At 38.6% G+C, this 21,071-nt stretch overlaps 1 protein-coding gene across 2 annotated transcripts in view; it reads right to left on the bottom strand.

Annotated features, from left to right (window-relative positions):
• Window positions 1-7,084, bottom strand: part of LOC150076261 (transcription factor GATA-3-like) — a 351,889-nt gene extending 344,805 nt beyond the window's left edge. Inside the window, exon 1 of one of the 2 annotated variants that reach the window (XM_090387746.1) lies at window positions 6,830-7,084. The gene's annotated coding sequence lies outside the window, so the exon portion shown is untranslated. The remainder of the gene's footprint in view (window positions 1-6,829) is intronic. The other variant, XM_090387748.1, reaches the window with a different exon arrangement.
• Between the last annotated feature and the right edge of the window lie 13,987 nt (window positions 7,085-21,071).

Here is a 21,071-nt window from a genome sequence, read left to right on the forward strand (position 1 = left end):
AGAAGATAAAAGGAGCATATGAACTGATAAACTTGTCCCCCACAAGCCTCCTCCATTTGCATAACCGATTTATGTGAGGCAAGATTTTCTGCTATGATGGAATTAAAAAGAAAAATTAAGAAATCATATACCTCCAGAAAATGATTTCATTGTGGCCCTCAACAGAAAACTTGGGTTTGAAAATTTGATTTCATCCGAACAAACTCAAATTTCACTTTAAATTAATTATATTTTTTATTGATTGCTGTTCATCGGTGTATAAAATGATATGCATATGTTTGTATATATGCATGAATGGAAAATGAAATTTTTATGTTCATCTATTTTTCTGTTTATGTTATTTGAACAGTACGAAGGCAAATTTTTCCCAGTACGCTTTTTTTTTTTTTTTTTCAAATGAGCCAGTTACATTTAAATTATTTAAAATTGAAACTAATTCTGTGCATTAATGGAGGGAAAAACTCTGTCTCAAAACTGTAGGTGCTTATAATCTTTTTTTTTTAAGAGGGTATTGTCCGTGGTTGTAGCTCACGTGGCTGCTAAATACGGTGCTGCTCTTGTATTATTATTTTTTTCTTATTTCTATCTATCTCTCTCTCTCTCTCTCTCTCTCTCTCTCTGACACACACAGACACACACACACATGTGAAAACCTATTGGAATAGCTTGGGCTCGAAGATTTCCCCCCACTTCCCCACCTACGGGAAAATTTTTTCCAATACATGTACTGTATTGGGTTTTAGTTTTCACTTATTTTGCAAAACGATTTTCTCTCTCAACCCGAAACAGGCTTCCGTGTATCGCATAGTTTGAAGTAGAAGATAGAAACTACTACACATTAAATCTCGGAATTACTAAAATCGTTTTTTCCGAATTGAATTCTTTCGTGAACAAGGTAAATTCCGTAATGGTAGAGCAATGATAGCGAGGGATAAAAAGGTTAATACTATGAATACCCCCCCCCACACTTATTTAGATCTGTTTCTTATGTGTGCCTTTTTCTCTCACTGTCTTTTATTTTTGACTTGTATTACTACTACTACTACTTCTGACGACGGATGTTGCAAAATATAGATAGCAATTACCCAGCTATGTAGGCTTTTAATATTCATATCACGTATTTTCATACGCAGTAAATGCTTTAGCTCCTCTCTCTCTCTCTCTGTAAAATTTTCGAAATGAAAGGAAGTGGTATATTTATGTATGCTAATAACTTATAGCTTTTAATCTGTTGCATGATCAGAAATTTTCGGTTTATTTATCTCTTTAATTATAATACATACTATTTGATTTTTGTTTTATGTTATACAAACTCTCGGTTATGTCTTTTTGAGAATCGTTGGGTAGTCTGGGGTTTTTAGTTACTTGAAAATAAACGTTAGCAATGAGAAGGCGAGCTACACACTAAGGAAGTTAAAATAGTCCTTTCCATTAAAATATAATTCTCAGTAAATATCACCAAATTACTGTATATTCGTGTCAGACGGCACCTGGGATTTCTCCCATCTCCGCGTCCCAAAATACTGTATGTGATTCCATTCGAGTTACTGCCATTTTCATTCCCGTTGTGTTGATGTGGTTAATAATCTTCTGTACTGTTATGGTCGCCAATATATTGTCAACAGAGTACGAACTTTTGCAGGGTCGTTTGTACTACGAGAGCCTTCAGCATGAGAAAATAACAGTAAAGTACAGTTTAAATATTATCAGTCATTTTTAAATACATAGCATTCAGTAATAATTATAGTACTAGTGTTATTACTGGTACTCTATTATTAGAGTACCAGCGTGCAACTACTATGCTGCTTTATATGACTGTAAAAATTGCAATCATCAAAAAACATACGTAAAGTTGTCATTGTTTAGACGATCTGGATTTGTCTTCTTTTAAACAGATTTCTTTATTTGTTAATTGGCAAACATCTCATTGGAAGGAGACCTTCGACAGAACGTGTAATTACAGATTAAAATCTAAATTTCCTAATGAGTTAATTTTCCTTGGTGATTTTAATGTTCACAACTTCAGCTGACTCTAATTTTGTGGTGAAACGGACCTACTAGTGGAGATGCTGAGGCTTTCGAGTTTGCTAATGACCTCACACAACTTGTTGATTTATCTACCTTCAAACTCCTCATGGTCAATATTAGTAGTCTAACATTGACCGTGTACTCCAGGCACCTCAAATCACAATTTTGTGGTGGTCTCCTCTCAAAAGTGGAGCCTCTGCCTCTCTCTCTCTCTCTCTCGTAACCATTTTCAGCCTTGTATCGTCTAGCATTAGAAGAATGCAAAATGGGATGATCTGCGTGATTTTAATTTCCTCTTTGTCGTAGTCGATTATAGTTTTAAATATTCTTAACCTGATGCTTGCTCAGATCGTGTCAGTGAAATTATTCGTTTAAGAATGAAATCGTTATTTTTATTCCACCTTAAAATTTCGTCCTTTATTAAAACCTTGATTTCACAATAAATCTGCAAAAGCTGTTACAAGATAGGAATGTAGCACATTGCAATTGGCTTGGGCTGCAGTGAAGCTGGAGAGTCAGAAAATCTCCAGCTTCACTTTCAGCCTACATTAAAGCTGGCAACAATTGTAAACCGATATTAATCAGTCCAAACCCGATTTTTCTGGTAATGCTGAAATATTGTTCCAGGATGCGAATTACAACTGGGATAGAAAGGAGAGCATATGCAGATGCTCTGTAGAAAAATATAATATCTAACTTGAGAATTGTGTTTTCATAAATTGGATAACTATAACGATGATGGTTTCATATTGTTGATCTTTTTTTTGGCGGGGGACGCTCCAGTGCACAAGTGCATTTATCTTTGGGAGAAACTGTGATTCATTGTGGTGGCTAGAATGGTATTTTCAAAGATTTTGAGGCAGATAGAGACGGGCTGAAACTTTTGTGGTGGCTAGAATGGTATTTTCAAAAATGGTATTTTGCGTAGTCTCATATCATTTTTCTGGGGAGTTTAGTTCCACATAGAGGTTCTAGGCTGCAGGTGTTAATTTTTAGTTTGAGATTTGATTGAAAATAAATAGTGGCGAAGTAGGATTCTCTAATAAAAGGACTACAAATTTTAGCAGTAAAAAGAGAGGAAGCCATCTAGGCCAATAACAGCCTTGTTCAGTAATTGTCGTTGGTTTTTATCAGGGTCTATCTGCTTGAGTTTATTATTGAAACAGAGTTGTTTTGATATCCTCGGATCTTCCTGGATTGACTGAGGCTAGCTGAAAGCTGATGTTACCTGTTCTTGAAATGTATGTTCTTCCTTTTTAAACTGATGCTGAACATTGTTAATTAATGCTGCTCTACCATGGTTAATCAGTGATTTTTCGACTTCTCTCTCTCTCTCCATATGCTATCACACCGACATTCAGTTTTCAATGCCTCTATAAGTCCGTCTCTTTCTTCTAAACCACTTCAAAGTATGTACTTTCATCAAGAAATATGAATCTCAAACTCTAGTAACGCTTCGCCTTCATCACCTTTTCCTTCTTTCTTTACTAATGCTTTAGTTTCTGAAACAAACTTTCTTCATGCATATATAACAAACTATAAAAATTTAAGATTCAACGAGTATTTCCTTCTCACCCTCAATCAATCATTGTATTACAGCTCTTCCTGCTTTATATTTCTGTAAAAAAAAAAAAATACTTGGAATGTTTCTTCGGCTGCAATGACTTGAATGATGTGTGTGTGTGTGTGTGAGAGAGAGAGAGAGAGAGAGAGAGAGAGAGAGAGAAGTAAAAGGCAACGTTGAGTGTATTGGGAAGCTGTTACTAAAAGTAGATGGAATTTCATCAGTAATCCGTCGTATTTTGAATTGTTGAATGTCTAATACTTTCATTCCATTGGCTGGAATGATGATCAGCAGAATGAATATTTATTTCCATGGCCTCAGTTCAAAGTTGCCCAACAAATCACACTTGCACGTCATTTGCAATGTCCTTCATAACACAATAGCCGGGTGAGTCCCAACAGGGACTCACCCGGCTAAGTCACTATGGTAATGTGCCGATCCCTGTCTGTTGTATTATTAAAGAACAACACAATAAATGAGATTTGCAAATTGTTCCTGTTGTCACATAAAGAAACAAACTCACCATACCTGCTGTGCCCATTTGACCTCCCATTAACAGCTCAGCGATAGGATACCCCTAAGCAGTATTCTGGTGACGGCTGAAGAGACGTAATTGCTCAAGACTCCTCAAAAACGATGTGATGTCAGTGATTTAAAAAAAAAAAAAATTACTGTACCCAGTATAAGGAGGAAAGTTACTCTAAAACCTTAATGTTATTTTTAGCTCTTTTTTCTCAAGAAAAGGTTTGTGAAATACTTATTTTCAAACCGAAGTAAAATCATTTTTTAATTGAAATATCATATTAACTTGGAAAACATAATGGAGTACTATACTAATGTACCCTATATTTTGATTTTATTTAAATTAATTCTATTGCGTTATATCTTAGATAATAATTAATATACAATAATTATTAATAATAATTATTATTACGTTATTTTAATTATAATTAGTGTTATACTCCAGATTTCCGATAGAAACGTTTATTTACAGAGATTTTATCTATGCAGTTTTTCCTACCTAGTACGCACGTTTTTGTAAATTTTAATTAAGGAAAACCTCAGACTACATACATGTCCAGTCCAACTTGGTAATGAGAGATTACGGAAAAACCCCAACAGCATGCTTTGCATTTAGGACAACAACTTTTCTGCAGATAGTCGCTCTACTTCTACAGTCCCCACTACAAACACGAATATTCTTTTTTCTCCATTCGTGTTTGGTTTCAGTGTTCAGTAAAGGTAATGCATATATTTTATTTTAAACTAAAAAAAATTACCAAACCTACTCGGAACACAGCAATAAATGGCAATTGTTTTAAGAGGGAAAAAAATCACTACCAAATGTGTGGTTGTTGAACGCTCAAAATAATCTGTTTCAAACATAAAACAATTTTAATTTTCAATTTTATTTAAAGGCAGTACAATAGAGTCCGCAGCGGATTTTGATTATTACGTATTAAGGAACAAATCTCCAACCACTACCATACACAACCAACCATACTAGTTTGATGGGGTCGAAGTTCAACAGGTGTAAGAGACAAATTAATGCTACAAAAACACGTTACATACGTATTTTTAAGTTAAGCTACTGTAACGACCCGTAACCACCCCAGCTAAGTAGTAAATCCCCGTAACTTAGAAGACTGTTAAAAGCTGTTAATTCTGTGGAAACAAGGCTAATCAAATATAAAGAGATTCTCTATATTTCAGGTGACTGCAAGGAGTAGCATGTTATCAATCAAAAAAACTGGTTGGTTTTGAAATAGCACTGAGAGTATATTGGTATAATTACCATGTGTACAACATTTTCAGTTTCAACTTCTGAATTGTTTTCATATGTCAGAGATATAAGACTACTTTTGCACTGTGTAAAGTTGGACAGTTCCTTAGTCAAACTACCTTTACTTGTAAATAACATAACATATTACCAATTAATTTTCCGTCCTGTACGAACATAAATGTCGCTGTCATTCGATTCTGGTCTTATTCCAAAAATGTCGGCGCTTAGTAGTCCGCTGGACTACTAAGATCGATGTGTGGTTGGTTTTCTTGCTTAATATTCCTTAAGGTAGTAGTGCTAAGAAGGAGGGGCCATCTGCGTACTTTTATAAGCAATTTGCACGCTGTCCTTTAGAAAATACAAAGTTACCTTGGCCACCAGGGATGTATCGAGTTATTAATTGTGCTCGAAATAACTGGTTTCTACAGCTCTCAGGCAATAATGCAAGGCCGGAAGTCTTTTTTTTTATGTATTTGCAGAATTATAATGAAGGGAACGTTTATAATTAATTATTAATTTAGAAATCAACACAAGGATCAAACTCCAATACAAAAAGAAGAAGGGGAAAAAATCAGAAGTAGTTTATGCCGCACTCACGTGTTCTTCAGGCCATATTCGGCTTCGCTATCGGACATTTCTATTTATTTATTATTTATTATTATTTTTTTTTTTTTTTTGAATATCAATAGTTAACAAGGAATTGTCCCACTGTTCCTTCCGGAAAATCAAAAATGTATAAAACTTGTGAACAAACAGAAGTAGCATGAAATATGAACTAATATGGAATAACATTTAGGGATTTGGTCTTTAGAAACAGCTGACCCCGTGCTTGCTACTGTTGATCAACTCTACTTTTCGTTTACTTAAATTACCTTTGCCATGACATTGAATTATTGGTGCGGTTCGAAAACTATTTCGACCGCAAATTAGCTCTGTTTTTGGTAACTCTATTGTCTTCTATCTCTCGATCGTTGTTAGCAGTGATCTGTTACATAAATTTTCATTATTTTGTGCTTTTAGGTAAAATGAGGTAAAACTAATTAGGTAAAACCGTGACCAGAAAGCATTCAACTTTCGCAGGATCATTCAAAATGTAATGTTGTCTCCTTTATTTTCGCAGTATCATTCAAAATATAATGTTGTCTCCTTTAAGCACGTGGTAATTACTAAGCCAGTCGCACCGTGTTGCCCAATTGTGATACTTGAAGACACGTCGCTGTTTTAGTACGTTGCATAGTAGAATATTTCGGTGAGCTAAATTATGTATAACAAGCATGCATATGCGTGACAATATCCGGAAGATTTGTGTAGCGCTACCTCGAGAATACGTAGTTCAGCAGTCTCTCATCTGGGCCACCTGAAGCGCACGATCGTCGTAAGTTACGGCAGTAAGCGCGCCTCGCAGAGTAAGGCGATCGCCATAAAGGTAGTACCAAAAACTAAGAACGACTTACCTGGTCATCTGCAGGACAGTGGCTAATGTCACAGCTTGGCCTCACCAGGGGAATATGGTAGTCGCACGTGGCGGAGCTCAGGAGGCTCACTCTCTGTCCACCCAACTTCCGCTGTTTTTCTGCAGTAAGCTTATTTTTTAGCCGACTTCACGAGATAAATCATCGTCGCTTAATGGGTTGGACTGCGTGCACGGGGAAGCCGCATGTTAATGAGAAGCGTTGCGTGCCGGGACCAGTTTCAGTGGGGCTGGCCCCCGCCTTACCCCCAAGGACGGACCCTTTACTGAATTTTAATTTGGATCGCGGGCTCTAATGGTGGCCACGTGATGGCCATGAAATTTCCAGGGCCTAAAGGAGTGTTCTACATCTCGCGCGGACGGCAGAGAACAGGTTACAAGTTAGCCACCGATTGCTCAACTGCGGAGAGCAGCCCACGTTTCCTAAAACGACTGCGTAAGTGACACACCACTCACTCAGAGCCACAGACACACACACACGCTTACTTCCAAATAAAGTGGATTTAAGTGTGAGTGTTTTTATTATTGCCTTTCCGTTGCGCCTGTTCGGATTCTATTCCGTCAATACGCACGAGGCCAACTCAAAATGGGACAATAGCTGTCGTCAGTAGCGAAGTAAAAGTTTCGTATGTGAGGCAGTGTCTGTTTCTGCGCTTATCAGAAAAGGTTGGATCTTCATTCTGAACGATGGAATTTCGATAACGCTTAGAATAAATGTATTTATTCTAATATATTTCACCTGCGGGGAAAAAAAAAAAAATTTAGGGTGATTTTGCTTTAAGAAGCGCGGCCACAGCCACTCGCGAGCAAACCCTGCGTTTCTGTAGGACTCATACCATTAGGGAGCTCCGAATTCATAAAGTAGATTGATATTGTAAATCTCTTTTACTTTCTATTTATGATGAAAAGAGACAATAAAGGGATATTTATAATATAAACAGGAGCAAGGGAGTGAGTTCTGGGATAGAAATATTTCCATCAAAAAAGAGGTGGGGGCCCCCCCACCTCTTTTTTGATGGAAATATTTCAGAATGTACTGTAGTCAGACTTCTTAATCTCAACCTCTCCTAACCCCTTTTTAGCCTTTCGCCTACAGTACTGTAGGTAAAAGGTTAAAAGAAAAGATTTCTGTTTATATTCCAGGACGGCCTAAATAAGGTCAGAGGAGTTTACAAGAAATAGAGAGAATACAAGAACATAACCGTATTTAGCAGCCATGGGATACGGTTTAGACGGTTTTTAAATACTGTAATTCAATTCTATTTGTAAGTAATATATAAATAACAACTACAACGTTCCAGTTCCTTAAGTTGTATTGAATTTTTCCATCTTTGTTTGCTCCTTCTTATATACAAATAAAACAGTTAAGTTAAGGGAATGCTTTAACTTTTTTCATGCTTGTTTTCCTCCTGTCGTTTTTTTTTTTTTTTTTTTTTTTTGTTTTGAAATACAAACTCTGTCTAATCATATTGTTTGTTTCGAAGAGTAATGAAGACTTGCATGTGTAAATACTGTCTTTACATCATTACACGCTTGAAAGGAGCAGAGACAGATTTTTAAAAAAATCTCGTAATTAAATGGGAGCATGGGATTTTATCAGTTGCGTGATGCTTGACACTGGTGTTATTAACTTGCGTAACCGGGCCGCGTATTCATACATTTTAAAGGAGCGTAAGCATGCAATTGAGAGAGAGAGAGAGAGAGAGAGAGAATAATAATAATAATAAAAAAAAAGGTTGCTAATCATTAAAATTCATTCAGTCGTTTATTTTTAAATAATTCAGACCTCCTTTTTAATTGCGACCTGACTACCTTGCACGTAATGGTTGTTCCTTTAAAAAATGGTGTAAAAAACATTTTTTCTCACGGTTCTAGGTGCTTTGTATCGTAAATGCATACTCGAGGTATTCTACTTGTGCATTCTGGATTTCAGTCAGCTGTTATAACTATACTTCGTATTTAGAATCTGATTTATCACTAGTCGCAAGAGGCGCGCGCGCCAAGGGCTTTCGATTCAGGTGGCTCCCCCAAATTTTAAATTAAAAATGCTATTTTGCATTTATATGTGTACAAACAACTTGAAGAGTGAGTCAGCGACATTGTTCTGATTATTATTAACTGTATATGTTAAACAATGTAACCACTACGGTTTACAAATACTGATTTCATCTGTTTATGTTTGATTCATCATTTTGAATTACATAAATGATTGTGCACGTCGAACATAGTCATTTTGTGTACATAACTATCGAGCAAACTGGGATTACTACTAAGTGATCGATCTCATATTGTGGAGGCACTTCGTCACGATAGCTTTCATCCCTAGACTTAACTACACTGCGTGATAAAATTAACAGAACAAAATGTTTTTCATGAATATTTTATTGTGAACACTGTCACCGAAGGGGAATATTTGATATAATAGGCATCCTGGCATGCAAATTCCAAGTATCCAATAGAAATCAATCTACCAATTTACAGAGCTGCACATTGTGCAAAATTTTAATGCCTACAAAAACACTGGTTGGGACCACATCACTTCACTCCCGTTTTTTGGCTTGCTCAGTGGGACAGTCACATCTCCAGTACTAAGGGTGGCAGGCCGTTGGACGACTTTAAGCCGGGCAGTCGCAGGCGGAGGTGGCACGTTGGTTTAATATGCCATGCAGTGTCGTCTGGGCGGTTTGGAAGCAGTTTCAGGAAACAGGAACCATTACAACAAGAGCTAGCCAAGGTCGATTGAGGGTTCCGTCAACCAGAACAGTCCACTATCTGGCTCTAACAGTAAGACGGAACCCTGCGATGTCTTGTCATCAGCTCTCTCTTGAGGTTGCTGCGGCAACAGGTGAAAACATTTCCAACCGGACTGTGTTAGGAAGGCTGAATTCAAGTGGACTCTACACAAGGGAGCCAGTCGTTTGTATCTCATTAATCCATTACTGAGATACAAACCACCGAAGAGCTCGTCCGAAACTGGTGCTGTGAACATGTGAGTTAAGCCCTGACAAAATGGGGTACAAGTTTCTATTCTCTGATGTCTCGTTTTAGCCTACAAACAGATTCTATACGTTATTTCATGCGGAGACAGCGAATAATGCGGTATCATCCCTCCAACATCAGAGAAAGGAACACATACGGTGTAACCGGTGAGGCGGAATAATGATCAATTGCCGAACCCCTCTCCATGTTTTTGATAGGGGTACCGTAATGCACATAGTGGCATAGTGTTTCTGTTTGGGCCGCCACCGGTGGCTTCCCAAAACTGCACCATCATTTGTCGTGTGAGGTAAACAGAACTCTGTGAATGCCAGAAGTGGGTGTAGGTGTTGTTATGTGTTAGAGTACTGTTGCGCTCTGTTGTGCTTCTGGCTTCTGGCCGCAGGGCCCCTAATGGGACTCTGCGTTGCCCGCCACCACCACTAGGAGGTAAGTCACGCAGTTCATAGTTCTCTGGCTTCCCTGCCAGGGTCGCCTGACAGAGGCCAAGTTAAAACAAATAATAATAATTAAAAATAAAATAAAAAAATTGAGTGGAGGAGATAGGATTAAAGGAGGAGTAACAGTATGGGAAAGAAGGATGAAGAAAAAAGCATTCTCCACTAGAGGGAGAAGTGGTAAAGCAACTGGGGAACTCCTGTACAGCCAGGAAAAGAGAAAGGATGTAGGACTAGGGGTCTGTAAAGTGAAGCGTCGTTTGGTAGTCAGCAGGAGTGCCAAAGACCTGTCCCACAGTAAGTATTCAGGGGGGAACTTTGAAGGATCCTACCCCAGTAGGGTATGCAGTTTAATCCTACCCCGAAGGGGTTTGAAAATTATCCTACCGTGGAGGGTTGGCAGTTAATCCTACCCCAGAAGGGGTTAACTGTTATATTAGGATCAGCGACATTCACTAGGAATGTTAATTTAACTACCAATTTGTATTGTGTCTGTAAATTTCATGTGTTGTCTGGTCGGTTTGCCTGCTTTTCTCGATGAAAATCCCCAATTTTTCCGGGGGGGGGGGGAACCTTGCTGTCTACTTCTGAGACCGACTAACTTAGCCACGGAATGAAAAAAAGCTCATAAAGGTTCCTCACGTCATCGACAGGATTCGAACCCAAGTCTTTTTCACTCGGTGTGGGGAGGACGGTGACGATACCACTGTGCTACTGCAGAGACCCCCAAAAGTAGTTAGCAGAAAATCCTATCCCCTAGGAGAATGCATCCTGCTCAGCAAGCATGGTGCCCGAGAGGATTCTCTGCATAAGAGGGCAATCCGCACTCCAGCGCAGTGCCAGCAGAGGTCTCGGCCACATTAGAGTTTTAAGAGGAAGAGGAGTAGTGACAGCAGGTGGTAAGAAGAGTAGTGATAATAGGTGACAGGTCCTCTTTAGAACATTAGTTCTAAAAAGGACCTGTTCATGGGGTGTCCATCTCAGTTGGAATACTGACGTAAATTCAGTAAGGGCAAGGCAACGAGTCTCATACTGTAGGCAGAGGTGTTCCTGGTGACGGATATTAGCTTGGATTTTGGTTATAAGTCTAATCCTGAAGCCGTCGTAAAGGAGGCAGGTGTACATCACATGCTCCCAAGTTTCAGTTTCTCCACAAGTGCAACAAGGATTCTGCTAATTCCTAAGTCGACGAGTTTTTGTTTGAAAAGGATGAAGGTTGCATGAAGTCCCCTGAAAACCAGGAAGAAGGCTTTAGGCAAGAGAAGGAAGAAAGAGCTTGGTTATAGCGCCTTTGGTGGTATTATTCCAGGCGCCTTGCCAGATTCCAAGGAATTTGTCAGTAATACACTTGCACTCTGCCTTAGGATCATCTGTGAAGTCAAGACGGAAGTCAAGGATTTCTGTTGGCGTTATTTTCTTTAAGTTGTAGAAGAGACCTATCTTAATGACCTCAAGGTAGAGGGGCATGAATCCATCTAGGACTTTTGGGGCTGGCGTACTCACAGTACGACAGGCCCTGGTAACTGCTAGGAGCATGGCTCTTTGGATGGAATCAAGCTTTGTCTTGTTACGTCGAATGGTGGTTCTTGTGCACAACAGTGAAGCTCCATAACAAACAATTGGAAAGAAAATGGAGTTGTATATTAACGCCAGGGTTCTACGTTTAAGGCCCCAATCTGCCTTGGAAATTCTGGCGATCGTTTACGTGTACCGTAATGAGCAGCGGTACCGAGAAAAATTCCTCGAATCCTCTATGTGACTTTTAGGGGTGCGGTTGGCCCAGATTTTCCTTTTATGCACGACAACGCTACAGCACATAAATATATCTTCATGCAGCTCACTACTGAAATGACTTCACCACCTGGACGGGACCTGTCTGTCCCAGGACTGCACTACTCGAATCTTACCTTCTCGGACTGGACTCTGCCAACTATGACTTCACGCAGCATTGCTGCCAATGCCACGTGGCGATCCTGAACCCGTGCTCCCTTGCACGGCCCTGTTTCTCCCCTGTCCTGGCCGGGAGGAGGTGAAGGTCCCCTTGTCTCCTTCCCGCCACCCCCTCTTTCCTTCTGGTGTGGCATGGGCCTGCCTCACTGATTTTGGGGTCATCTACTCTATCGACCCTATACTTCTGTCTCTCACCCCCCAGCCTTTAGTCTCCCCTCCCCCTCTAGCTTTCCAACTAGCGTTCATCCCATGTCAAAATTATCCTAGCCCTTCACCCAAAATTCCAAATTCCACACTGTATAACTTCAAACTCCTTGGCCTGACCCAACCTCTAGCGCACCCCCCACCTTTTTTTTTTTTTTTTTTTTTTTTTTTTGGTCCTAGCCACTGAAATCCCAGGAAATTAGGTGGCAGGACCTGCCAGAGTACTTATTTAAAAATACTGGTGTACCTGGCTTGCCTCCACGGGGCTAAGTGTGGGCAACGTTGGGCCTCAGTAGGGGTCCAGCGGCTAAATAGCCAGATGAACAACGGTACACGACACTACATCCAACAATATCCATACACTTTTAAATCTCTGGCCTTTACAGTGTTCTGTAACACGTGACAATGTAGACTACACGGAGATGGGGGTAACCCCTGGTGCCGTTAGACCCTAAACACACTTTACACTTTACTTTTTACAGCACATAGAGCTCAAATGGTGAGAAATATTTTGAAACTGAAGATATCCAACACTTGCACTCTGCCAGCACGATCACCAGACTTAAATCCGATCGAACATGTGTGGGACGCCCTTGGGCATTGCAGTACAGCCAATTCCTAAGTCACTTGGTCTGCGCTGGTGGAAGGATGGGATTTGTTGCCAGAATCTTATAGACACCTTATATCGATCATGGTTTACACGGTGTCAGGCCTGTTTAGTCGTTGGAGGAGATCATACGCCGTACTGATGTCGTGCCACCATATTTTCGAGCATCTGTATCGACTTCTGTAATATGACCTTTTATGGTAATTTTTATACTACCCCTATAAATGTCCCTTATTACCTGTCCGTAGTTTCTGGCTGTCTTATCGTTTCATAATTATTCTATGGTACAACACCATACCAAATTTTGTCCCGTTTCATCAAAAGCTGCACGAGTTATACTACGTTTTCTCAGTGGTCTGTTAATTTTGTCGAGCTTGTGTATATTCGTTTTCTAGAAAAATATATACCACTGAACCGTTATATTTACAGTGTTATGAACTTCAGCATACATCACCTTATCTTCTATTCCATATTTGGTCATTGAAAAGACACAACAGATATACCTGGTTGTTATAAAATAAGTTTCCCTATTCAGGAGACCCTAGTGTCAAAACGGTTAGAGTTAGCGCTTTGAAAATCTGTGGGTATGTCATTTAGGGTATGGGAAAGCGATTTGTAGAAGAAAAAAAAATTAGTTCAAATTCCGCCACCAGCGCATCACATATGTAAAAGTTTTCATTTACTTCAAGACACTGCTTACGCAAATGACATCCTGTTAGATAAAAGCAGAAAGGCCAACGCCACCGTCAATAACCATTATGGCTCTTACAAAAAAGGAACGTGCTCTTTTAGTAAAACTGTTCTACCAGAATAATAGTAACGCTAAGGCAGCACTACGTGAATATCGGAAACTTAAAAAGGTTTGCGTAAAGGACCTTTGACGTCAGTGGGGCTTCGAAAACTAATAAAGAAATTTGAAGCGACCGGGGAGTTAGGTGTAATTCCAGATAGGTTTGTTTGTTTTTTTTTTGGTTTTTAGGAGCATTAGCAACTAAGGCCATATTGCTCCGGGAATATGCGGTGGTCATTCCCTGACCTTTCCGCATTCTCCAGTATTTGGTGGTGACGGGCTCGAACCCCGGTCTAATCAAGAAGCGTGTGCTACGCACTGCTGCTCCTTCCCACCTGGCTACGGAGGCGCCTAATTCCAGATAGGGGACCAGACGACCACGTATTGGAACGGATGTGTGTCGAGAGACTTTGAACCTTCCCTGGTCTACTGTACGTAAAGTGCTTCGAATAATTTTACGCTGGTTCCGGTAGTGCAAGAACTGAAATCTTGTTAACAGCAACAACGAATAGACTTTGCTCTACGATTTCCGGCTAGTAGGGAACTTGATACATGGGCTCGAATGATCTTGTGGTCAGATGAGAAACATTTCACTCTTCATGGGGCTATGAATGCACAAAACTGCCAAATATGGGGAACTTCTCGTCAATTTGCTCTGCTTGAAAGACCACTACAAAGTCCATACGTTACAGTATGGCATGGATTCACAGCAGAGTTTATAACAGACCATTTGTCTTTGCAGAGTCTACGCCTCATGGCCCCGTAAGGTGTAGGGTAACTAGTGCACGGTACTGCGCTCTTCTAAGAGATCACATTATTCTCGCTCTGCAAGAAAGGCAATGCTTGGAGACGGTAGTGTTCTTGCAAGATGGTGCCCCTCCCCGTTTTCAGAGGACTGCGTGCAATTAACTCACGTGAAGAAAAGCGCATAAAACAATATTTGTAGATTTCTAAGTTCTGATATTAAAATCTAATCCCAAGTTAAGTATTCCATCTCATGTTTACAGTGCCAATTTCTCCTGTTGTGGCGGAAATTTGAACTAATTTTTTTTCTTCTACAAATCGCTTCCTAAATGACATACCCACTGATTTTCACAGCTCTATCGCTAACCGTTTTGACACTAGGGTCTCCTGATTAGGGAAACTTATTTTATAACTACCCGGTATAACACAAAACAGAAAAGACATAAGTATTGTATGTCCATAAAACTTTTATATTTACATTGAAATTAAATACAAACTATAATACATAAAAGTCAAAATCTTTCATAAGAACTACAAAACTATCGAAGTTAATTTTTAAAAGTAATTAAGATAATTGAAACAATTCATATAAGGTTAATTCGGCCGGTTTTTATTTTTCATAGGAATTAAAGTCTTTCACATATTTATCCTGACATCAGGAGAATAGAATTACTAGCAACATTTTATAAAGCAAAAGAGAAGTGGAAAAAATTAACTCGTTTCTTAGATCAGTAGAAATGTATTATAGGAGATAGGTACTGTAATTAGAAACAGCAAGTTTTAAAGCCTTGTAAATAATATATAAATTAACTTCTCTCGCAAATCCCTTTCATATTATTACAAATTAATAATAGGTATCATTCTAATTTCTTAGAATAAATGTTTTATTACTATTCTTTCATAAAGATTTGTAATTCGGGAAATAGGAAGATACACTCCTGCCTAAAAGTTCAGAATCAAGTTCATTTTTCTTAATTTTCAAAGTTTTTATTAAAGTAACTTGTGTACCAATTTTTATTAAAATATTTTCTATTATGTATAAAAATCAAAAAAATTGAAATAATATTTAAGAAACTTCTAGAGTATTTGAGAATATTCCAGAAAAGTATAGAAGATTCCGGATTGTGGCAGGACATTGTAGAAGATTCTTGAACGTTGTAGATGATTCTAGAACATTCTAGAAAGTGGGAGTGTTGTTTCAATATTATAGATGATTCTAGTGTTTTTCCAATTATATAAATTGAGGAGTAAGAGCTGTAACTTATAAAATCGAATACTCGTCGTTCAAAAGAGTGTTACGTGTAAGTTTTGTGTGTTTCATGATAAACATGGCAAACAAAAAAGAACTGATTGTTGAAAAAATAAGTGCTATTGTAACTCTGTATAAAGAAAGTTATTCCATGAGAAGTATCGGCAAAAAACTAGGTGTTTCATTTAAAGGAGTACAAACTACCATTCTACACTATTCAAGGAGATTGGCAGTTTAAAGGACAAACCACAATCAGGACTTTGGATGGGCTTGTAACAACGGAAGCACAAGATACCATAACACTGATTTCTAAATGCAGTCGACGACTTGCTGCACCTGAATTCAATAGGAACAGGGAAATTCCTCTGTCTACGTCCACCGTAAAACGTCGTTTTAAACAAGGACTTCACCGTCGTATAGCGTTTCGAAAATCCTTATTAAGGAAACCGGAAAATCGAAAAAATCCTTAAAACCGGAAAATCGAAAGAAACGGTTGTCTTAGGCTAAGAGCCATCAACATTGGACATTCGAAGGGTGGAAAAACGTACTGTGGATGGATGAATCCAAATTTGAAATTTTTGGATCCAAGCGTGCAGTTTGTGTGAGACGATCAAACTGAAGAATAAATGGTGCCACATTGTTTAGTGCTTACAGTCAAGCACAGTGGTGGTTTCATCATGATCTGGGGTTGCTTCTGTTTTCCTGAAGTGGGTGACATCGTCAGAATTTAAGGAATTTTAAGAAAAGAAGGCTATAAAAACGTTCTTGAACATAATGCAATATCCTCTGAACTTTCACTTTGTGGAAGAAATTTTATATTACAACAAGACAGTGACCCGAAGCACAGCTCTAAGTTGTGCAGAGCCTTTTTAGCAACTAAACAACAGGAAGGGGGTACTGAAAATTATGGTGTGTCACTCCAGTCGCCTGACTTAAACCCAATACAGCTTTTATGGGATCATCTGGACCGTCAAGTCCGTGAAGTCTGCCGATCGTCACAAAATTTATGGGAAACCTTGCAGATCGTTTAGAATAATGTTAGTCAAGACTATTATAAAATGAATCATCAGAATGCCAAGTTTGCGATAAAATCTTGTGGAGTATATTTTGATAAAAAAATCAACATAGTGGTTAATATTAATTTCAATATTTTTTGCTATAAAATTTTCAGTAGTTAATAAAAAATCTTAAAATAATTTTTTTTTGTATTGAACCTTATTCTCCTATTAATTAAAAAATAATAATAACGAAAACTGTTTGTCATATGCTGTGATTCCAAACTTTTATGCGGAGTATACATTTTTCAATGATATGTTTAATAATATTTTTATTTGAAGGTATAAGTTTTATCAGACAATGAGATAAAGGTAAAAAATGAGCAAAATATCTTCATTTAATGCTGAAAACCAAAATATCTTTATTTAATGCTGAAAACCAGTATACGACCTTACGAAGTGTGACTCTCTTCCAGTGGGGGGGGGGGGCAGAGAGAGGGTTACACTTCCTTTCGTGTTTAAGTGTTGCTGGTGGTAATTCTTAGGAGCATCAGCCACAGTTAATATTACTCTGTGTTTTATGTCGTGTGTGTGTGTGTGTGTGTGTGTTCACTGCTGATTGGCATATTTTGCGAGCTGAAAAAACTAGGAATAACTCACCGGGGGGGGGGGCAATCTTGCTCCCTCCGCTTGGGATGGGCTATGTATAGCCGTGATCGATCTTAGAAATTCGTACACTCGTCGACAGGATTCAAACACACACCCTCTGCAGTCAAGTGACGAAACTTGTGAATCCCTAAGTGAACTGTTCTCTTAATACCTTTCGGTTGGTTGAGGTATGGCTGTAAGTTGACATCCCATCGTATAGGCATACCCAATAGGTGAAATCAAGAGATCTAAGCAAACCAGGGAAGCATATGGATTTAAATTGCATAGAAACTGCCTGGGGCAAAATTCCTCTGTTGTAAATGAAAGGCCATGTAGCTATTAGAGAAAGGCAAAGCGATGCGTCTAAATATAGTTCCAAACCATATCGTGATTTCTGGAACCACATATCATTTCTTGTGTTTGATTTTTACACCTTCCTTCATAGGCAGAACACCTCTTTCACGTGGATCACATCAATTGGATGTAAGACAATTCAGTGTACAAGACAATTTGTTGTATGACAGTTCATTGTATGAGAAATTTTGGTGTATCACATATAAACCAGAAATTAAGAAAATCAATCAACTAAAAGGTTTGGGAAACCAAGAGAAATTTTAATTACTTAGGAAGAACGCAGAAATTCATAAAGTAATAGAAAAAAAGAAAAGAATTTTTTTTTATCAAATTATTTTGTGTTAAACGTATTCAAGCTGATCCTACTTATAGGCAGGTTGGAAAGTGGGTATGCCCTGATCATATGCCCATAGATTGTGTAATGATATATCTGGGTGCGCGGATGCATAGTTGGTTTTGGGGTCCCCCCTTTCCTTTCATTTGTTATAGCTATTTTAAACCGTTTAAGAAACCCTTTTGGAGGTTCCATTCTATGTCAGGACCCGGGTGCCTTGCATCGAATCCCAACATGACGTGAGGAATTATTATGAGTGGGCGCACCGTTTATCCCACTGGTAACTCGAATTTTTTATGAAGCAAACAATGCAGACCGACAGTACAATATATGTAAATTTACAGCCATTATATATAGACGCCTCATGGCCTTAGTGGTTTTATGCAAAAATAAACACCCTTTTAACTCTCCCTCCCTTCCATGCTAACCAAGTATCTTCTGGCAAGGTGAGGGGTTTTCCCAACGGACCCCTGGGCCCTTGGGAAAATGCCTCACTGGACTCGACTCGCCGTCCCTCAGCATCCCTGATTAAGTGTTGGTAAGTGTCCCGAGTGTCTCCTGACTTACTCAGGAGACACGGCTAGCATGAAGTAAGTAGTTAAAATGGTGTTTATTTTTTGCATCAAACCACTGAGTTCATGGCCCATAGGAAAACGCCTTACTGGATCAGACTGCCTTTCCTTGTAGGGGCGCTGGACTCCAATTCTGAGACCCTTCTACAGTACCCAGAAAAGTTTATTCGCTTGCCCCATTCGATGCCCCAGCCCTTAACCCATGACACGGTTACAGTCGGCTCAGGAACAGTTTCTTGTTGGTTCGGTCGTCTTCTGCGATACCGCACCCATAATAAAGTGCGACGAGTTATGAGGGTAAATGTCTCTTTGATTACCACTGTTATGCTGGGTTGTTATTTGACTGAAAGTTATTTGACTTTTCTGTTAGCCTGCAGAAATCTTGTCAGCCGCCGCCGTTGGCCTCTCACGTCAATGAGCTCTTTCCGACTACAGGATGAATGGATGTTATTGGACCAATCTGGATACACCCTAGATGCAGTCATACATGAAAACCTCAACAGGGTTCCAGTTTAGATACGCATACCAGCGCACCCCCCGCCAAATACCATGACACGTTCAAAATCGCTTAAATCTTTTGTCTTGTCCATTCTCACACTGATCCGTATACATAAAGCACCCGTCCGCATCTGCCAACCTTTTTCTTATCGCCTGGTGCAAACACGTGATGTGTTATTGCAGGAGCGCACCATTTCACGAAAACGATAGGTATATTTAATAAAGTGACTGCTTAGCTTAAATCATTATAATTGCAGTAATAACAACAACGTTTGCCAGTCTTTCGAAATATGAGGTCGGTGTTCATTCTTTGTGAATCTATCCACAGTTTTTTTTTTTTTTTTTTTTTTTTTAATGTTTTAGAGTGTTTTGGTATGTGGAACGATGATTTGTTGTGAGCTTAATCTGTTTTGTCTTAGAGCTTGTGCCTATTTTGTAATCATTGAGAATACGGTGCTGTGTCTTGTGTTCTCTTTGCATTGTGAACTTCTCTGACCGTGTGGTCGTCCCGGAGTATAAACAGAAAATTTATTTTTATTATCTCAGTTGTTTTTCTCCATTGTGGATAGGCTTTCTGTTTCTTGAGGAAGGTTTGTTTCATTGTTGTATTAAATCAAGTGAAGTTCTTTCAGTAATATTCAGTGATAAACACTGTAATGTTTTCCTATTATCTGCAATTTCCACAAATGATCTCTCATAAGAGATATAATAAATGCGTTTACTCTTATATATATATATATATATATCGCTAATTTGATTATTTATTGATAATTATAAAAAAGCAGATCGAGCTGTTTTGAAACTTTCCTGAAATTAAGGAAATTTTTATAAGTATCCATAGAAATGCCTTGCTAACCTTGATGTTTCTGGTCTTTCCTCCTCCTCCCGCTTTGTTATTTCGAAAATTTCGCAATAAAACCGAAGTATAAACTATTCGATTTGAATTCAAGGTGGAACATAAGAGGAAAAATGAGTAAACGTAAACATCTTTATTAATATTTGGCAGAAATACTTAGAATACAAAGACCATGGTAAGCATTTCAATAAAGATGAGAAGTCGGTTACGCAAGTAGCGCAAAACGGCAGCTCTGTACCTGTACAGAGCAAAAAAGATCGTTCTTTTTTTCCTTTCTTTTCCTGTACAGATACAGGACAAAAAATCCAATAAGCTGTTATTTTAATAGTTCAATTTACCATTGTTTCGTATTTTGACACTGGAAACAATGTCATTGACATTACCGATGATTTTAGATGACATAAAGTTCCGAAAGAGCCTTTTAAGTACATTTAGCGAATTATCTTTAGCTCTTGGTTTTTGAGATTTTGTAGTGCTAACTCAACTACACCTGTAATGGTATATACAGAAGCAAATAAACATGAATAAATAATGGGAATGGTGGCTGCAACATATTACCAACTGCATGTTGCCAAAATATAATCAATGAAACTTTATTCCACATGATTCCTAGGGCATTGAACTAGAATGAGAATTGAAATTGAAATATATAAATTAAGATCACTCTACAGATTTCTTGGGGTAGAATATTGGCTCCTGATATAGCTAAACAGGATGATGGACAGTCCTGGAAAAACTATCATCACATTATTATATTAGGGTTACTCGTAATTTCATACATAAACCCGTATTTGTGTCTGTAAATTGCGTGTGTTCTCTGGTCGATTTGCCTGTTTGCTGGACGAAAAAGCCCCAGTTTCTGGAGAAAAAAACCTTGCTATCTACGCCTGAGACCGACTAACTCAGCCACTGAATGAAAAAAGGCCATTAAAGTTCCTCGCGTCATCGACAGGATTCGAACATGTGCCTTTGCCACCCTTTGTAGGGTGA

The sequence above is a fragment of the Mastigoproctus giganteus genome, chromosome 13 (genome assembly GCF_048544385.1).
Source record: "Mastigoproctus giganteus isolate SK-2022 chromosome 13, ASM4854438v1, whole genome shotgun sequence".
Lineage (NCBI taxonomy): Eukaryota > Metazoa > Arthropoda > Arachnida > Uropygi > Thelyphonidae > Mastigoproctus > Mastigoproctus giganteus.